This window comes from Aegilops tauschii, chromosome 7 (genome assembly GCF_002575655.3).
Source record: "Aegilops tauschii subsp. strangulata cultivar AL8/78 chromosome 7, Aet v6.0, whole genome shotgun sequence".
NCBI classification, from domain to species: domain Eukaryota; kingdom Viridiplantae; phylum Streptophyta; class Magnoliopsida; order Poales; family Poaceae; genus Aegilops; species Aegilops tauschii.
Window position 1 is genome coordinate 44,685,220 of NC_053041.3, and position 5,826 is coordinate 44,691,045.

The following is a 5,826-nucleotide window of genomic DNA, read 5'->3' on the forward strand; positions in this document are numbered from 1 at the left end:
GGAGAAAGACTTGTACAAGTTTCTTAGAAAGCATCAACTCAAAAGTCATATTCTATTTCCTTACCATTTTGGGTGAGTGTTTCTCTCTTGTGCCCATTCTCTTTTGTTTACTCCATGCATGGTATGTCTAATCGATGAGTTATGCATGACTGTGCATGTAACGTGTCCGCAGGTTCCACTGGATTCTGCTAAATATTGAACTTCACACCTCCAGAGTTCTAATCATGGACTCTATGGATTCGGATCCAAAGCGTTGGGCCGACATGAGAAAAATGCTGCAAAAGTAATTATTTTCAATCATTTGAGATCTATATCGATCGGTCTCTTTCGTTCATTTCCTAATATCAAGTAACTAATAACTCCCTTGTTTATTTAATTTTCTTTGCCCTGTAGGGTTTGGAGATGGTTCTCAGAAGAAATTGTCGGTGAATTCAAACATGAGCTAGATTTCAGAAGGTTAGTTAATGTGGATAAGCAGCCACCGGGGACCAATCTATGTGGATACTATGTTTGTGAGAACATCCGGAGACTAACCTCTGAGCGGAAGGCATCGGATAGCGTGCGGAACGCGATGGATAACTTGCGGAGGAGGCTTAATCCAGAAGCTCGCTTCCGACCAATTCAAGATGAATTAGCAGGATTTTTCTTCAGGGAAGTCATCAATCCTAAAGGAGAACACTATACCGAGGACGCAGACATTTATATGCATACCCGAGATTGAAACTTGTTCGAAGTTGTATATGGTCCTCCATCCTAATTGTGTATGGAAACTTGTTCGAAGTTGTATATGGTCACCCGAGATTGAATATATATTATATATTCCTCTTGAATTCTTCTTGTTTCAAATTTCATATGCATGTATATAGTATCGTAGAATATGTGTACTGAAACTTCATCAAAATTAAAACAAAACACAAAATAAAATATAAAAGAAATAAAATACTACAAATTAGAAAGAAAGCAGGTTTAGGGGGGCTAAAACCCTAAACCTGCGGACGAGGCCTTTAGTCCCGGTTAGCCACGAGAACCGGGACTAAAGGTCCTCCGCCCCGACGGACCCCTGGCGGCCACGTGGACGGGCCTTTAGTCCCGGTCAGCCACGAGAACCGGGACTAAAGCCTTTAGTCGCGGTTCGTAAGTGGCGCGACTAAAGGGGGTCTTTAGTCGCGCATATTTAGTCCCGGTTGCACAGCCGGGACTAAAGGCTGTTGTGAACCGGGACTAAAGGGCTTTTTTCTACCAGTGTTCTCAGTAACTCCTGGCATACAAGCCAACGAGACACCAAATCGGACTCTCCTAATCACCGGCTACCTTGATTACGCTTATACTAATTCTTACGAAACTCAACTAGTAAAGCTCACACACATATAATTGTTCGGATTATTCAAACATAGTCGGCGATGAGCGCCGCAAGAGGAGCCTAAATGGCTCACAAACAACAAAAAAGTATGAAAATTTATTTATTCTATTATTACCCACTAGTCTGTTTATGCCTATATTCGTAGCCTGGCTGTCCGGCAGCAGTACAGATTATATAGTAATAGCGCACTTACCGGAGTGGTCACTGACAGACGCCTCCCACCCCTCCGCCACGCAAGCGACACCGGCCCCAGGAAATGCCTCTGCCTGCGCGCCATCTCCATCTCCATCCTCGTACTCACCAGCTGACATCAGAGCAGCTTCAACGCGCTGACCCTAATGGACACGCGCTTTGTCCGCTTTTTGTCTGTTTGGGTCGGGTCGTCCGCCCCCCTTTTTGTTTGGGACAGCCGTGCGCCCAACCGGCCGACCCAATTCACATCCGCGCAGAAAACCATGCAAAATGAACTGCGCACCAACAAAAATAGCAACTTCTGATCGTCTTAACTGAAGGAATACCCTGAACTCTTTGAGAAGGCACAGAACTTCTTCAGATTCACCGATCTTTGTTGTGGCTTTCAAATTTACCCCCCAAAAAAAAGCATTTTGCTTTCAAATTAGTTACTGTACGTCTTTGGTCTCAAACTAATTATGAACAGGCATCTCTCTTTATCTTTCAATAATTATTAATGTATATATATCTTTGCAGAAAGAGGGAGTACTATTGAATGTTAATAAATAATTCTTCTGCAGGTTGATACATCCTTCACAAGACCACTTCACGCGCTACCCGGCCGCTGAAAATGGCCGTTTCGCGCCGGCTCCGGCGCAGCAGCTGTCTTGCTGCAACGCTGCCTACTGTGCTCAATGCGCAAAGCATAGTGAACCACCTTACTGAAACTAATCAGAGAAGCATGTGGGCTAGCAGAAGGATAGTGGAGGACGAACAACTGTACATAATCCATGTTCAGGGCAATGCTGGCATCGGTCTCCCAGTTACGCTGGTCGTCAAGAAGCTCCAGAGTGTGGATGGAATAGTGGACGGTAATCTAGAGAACCGCTGCAAGTCAGAGATGATCCTATAAGCCAGCATCTGTCACGACAACATCGTCAACAGCCTACACTTCATCCAGAAGACGCGATGATGCTCGTTCACACGTACGAGGTGAATGGCAGCCTTGACCACTGGCTGCACTAGCGGAGGAGGGCGAACCACCGCTCAGCTGGCCGCAGAGGAAGGCCATCGCCATTGGCGTGGCCCAAGGGCTCTGCCACTTACACCATGGATGCAATAGACCGATTGTCCACCACAACATCACCTCTAATAACATCTTGCTTGATCAAGAGTTGAATGCCAAGATCGCCAGTTTTGGTGCTGCACAGATGAACATGGCCGGGCTCAACCAACCATTGCCTATCGCGGGGTTTGTATTTGGTAGCTTTGGATATACAGCTCCAGGTATGGTGAGCGATCTATGCTTGCAATGAAATTCCGTCTTATAACTAGCATGATCATTTACTAAATAGCCATATAATTGGTTATTTGTAGAATATGGGAGGGCACTTGCTTTTATCCGTGCACGATGTGGTTGCAATGCTTGAAAACAGGAAGTTTTCATAATGCTATTGAAACGGTGTTTGTTCTGTTTCTGTCTGCTTCGCACATGCCTATATGACGTAACACTTCTGTTGAATCTTTAATGATGTTAGTATTTGGAGTGATTGCTAATTTGGAAGTTGCAAAATGAACTTTCTTGTTACAGAATATTGAGTTAATTAGGCAGCACAGCATTCTCATGTTTCTGACATCGAAATCTTGAATTCTTAGGAAGTATCCCCTCTAGATGTTTGCAGGAGAGCCAAATTATGTTCTTCTTGGGCACCCAATGGAAAGGAACAATGAAGAGCACACCTATTCTGCTGAAATGGATAATCACTAAATATATATATATATATATATATATATATATATATATATATATATATATATATATACACATCACTAGTTAGTTTGTACGGTGACTATATGAAAGATGTTGTCAGATGTGTCTGCCTGGATTTAAATAGTTTATCAGGGTATCTTGTATCTTCGATACATCACTAGTGAGGGTGTTGTCGAACTGAAGGGCGAAGGGCATGTGAACTTTCTTGTTACAGAATATTGAGTTAATTAGGCAGCACAGCATTCTCATGTTTCTGACATCGAAATCTTGAATTCTTAGGAAGTATCCCCTCTAGATGTTTGCAGGAGAGCCAAATTATGTTCTTCTTGGGCACCCAATGGAAAGGAACAATGAAGAGCACACCTATTCTGCTGAAATGGATAATCACTAACTGGTAGGCTGTAGTGATGTATGTATATATATATATATATATATATATATATATATATATATATATATATATATATATATATATACACATCACTAGTTAGTTTGTACGGTGACTATATGAAAGATGTTGTCAGATGTGTCTGCCTGGATTTAAATAGTTTATCAGGGTATCTTGTATCTTCGATACATCACTAGTGAGGGTGTTGTCGAACTGAAGGGCGAAGGGCATGTGAGCTTATTTGAGAAGCATGACATCGTAATGCTTCTCGCATCCAATATAAGCTGACCATGCCAAGCAAGAAATATCAGCCAAAATGAAGTCCATGAGAAAACAAAGTGGGTCTCAACTGCTCTAGCTTTCAAGAATGAGTTCTTCGTAGGATGGGGTAGCACATCCAAAATTATGTTAGTCTTTGGAGTGCTTGCTCCTTGGAAACTTGCAAAGGGAACTTTCTTGTTAGGGAATATTGAGTGAAGTAGGTAATATAACATTCTGATGTTTCTGACAGCAAAGCCCTTGCTGTTCTGTACTGCACATCGTGGATTCTTAGGAAGTATTCCTTGCAGGGATATTTGCAGGAGAACAAATTTATGATCTTTCTGTGCGGGGACCTAATGAAAACAATCAGATGACACAACTATTTTATCGTTTGAAACTTATAAATGTATCTAACAGATACTCATTGTAAATTGCAATGCTGTTGTATTGTGATTACATGAAAGCCAATGTTGCCCGTTTCCTGTGTGAATTTAAAGAATTTGTCTGTTGCTTCAGTTCCCAACCTTTTGTGTTTCACAAATTCTTATCAGGGTATCTTATTTCTTTCAGATACGTCACCAGTGATGTTCTCGAAGTGAAGGGCAAAGTGCCATGTGAGGTCAGCTCCTGATGAACTGACATTGACTGAACTTATGTTCAGTGGTACTTTGAAAGATGCTACTGTAGAGCAGATGGTGGCTCTGCTTTCTTTCCTTGTTTGGCGAGAAAAGCTTCAGGATGCCCCAAAGCCACGGTAGGAGCAAGAGACAACTCAAATGGTTGCTTGAATGCAAGGTACCTAATATACTACTCCCTCCGTTCCATAATTCTTGTCGTGGTTGGAGGAAGTAGTAAACAACCTATTGCTGATGTCACAACAATATATTAGCTCCACAACTGATCCTAATACCAGAACCTATTGTTATGGCCTTGCCCATGACAGATCCAGATCTACGTGATGAAATTGCAATGTCCTAACATTTCCCCATGTACAGGTTTACAACCTTCTTATTACTTGGCTCGTACTGTTCTTGTTCATGTAAGGATATGACAGAAACAAGGGTGCTCTACTGCAATTTTTGTTTTAAGTTGTTGCTGCCTGGATGGCTATGTCTTGAGAAATACATCAGTTTAAACTGAATATGTGGAATGCCGTCAGTACCAGCTGAATGTGTCAAACTGATGTGGTTACAAATTAATCAGTGTGCAAAGCCAGTTGATAAGTTTCCAAAAAAACCAATCGATCAAGAGTGCGTTTCCTGCCTATTCTGTATCCCCTATAATGTATCAGGACATGCTTTCACACAAACGTTTCAATATTTAGATGGAATACTAGTACACACCAGGATAAGGTGTCAATAAATCTTTACCTTTTTCATTCCTAGTTCTAAATAGATTGACACATGAAGCATACCAGTATATATATGCCCACATATGCATCAAAGATTCATCAAGAAAACAAGCAAACACTCCAGCCTACAATTGCAACCATCCCACAACTCTGTCAACTCTTCTCTTTGAAATGGAGAATGTTGTTGTGTTGATTGTTGGCGCTGGGCCAGCAGGCCTTGCAACAGCAGCATGCCTTAGCCAATTCTCAATTCCCTATCTCATTGTCGAGCGTGAAAGTTGCAGCGCGTCGCTTTGGCGCAGCCGCGCCTACGATCGCCTCAACATGCATCTTGCAAAGGAGTTCTGTGAGTTGCCACACATGTCATACCCACTAAATGCGCCAACATACATACCAAAAACCTTATTTGTGAAGTACTTGGATGATTGTGTTGAGCGTTTCAACATTCAACCCAAGTATCTCACTAGTTTGGAGTCATCCACATTTGACAATGGCGAAAATGTTGGTCCATCGCGGCACATGAC

The 5,826-nt window shown here is 42.2% G+C and overlaps 1 pseudogene; it reads left to right on the plus strand.

The window, feature by feature from the left end:
• Positions 1–1,066: 1,066 nt before the first annotated feature.
• Positions 1,067–3,158, plus strand: LOC141026575 (probable receptor-like serine/threonine-protein kinase At4g34500; annotated as a pseudogene).
• The last annotated feature ends 2,668 nt before the right edge of the window (positions 3,159–5,826 follow it).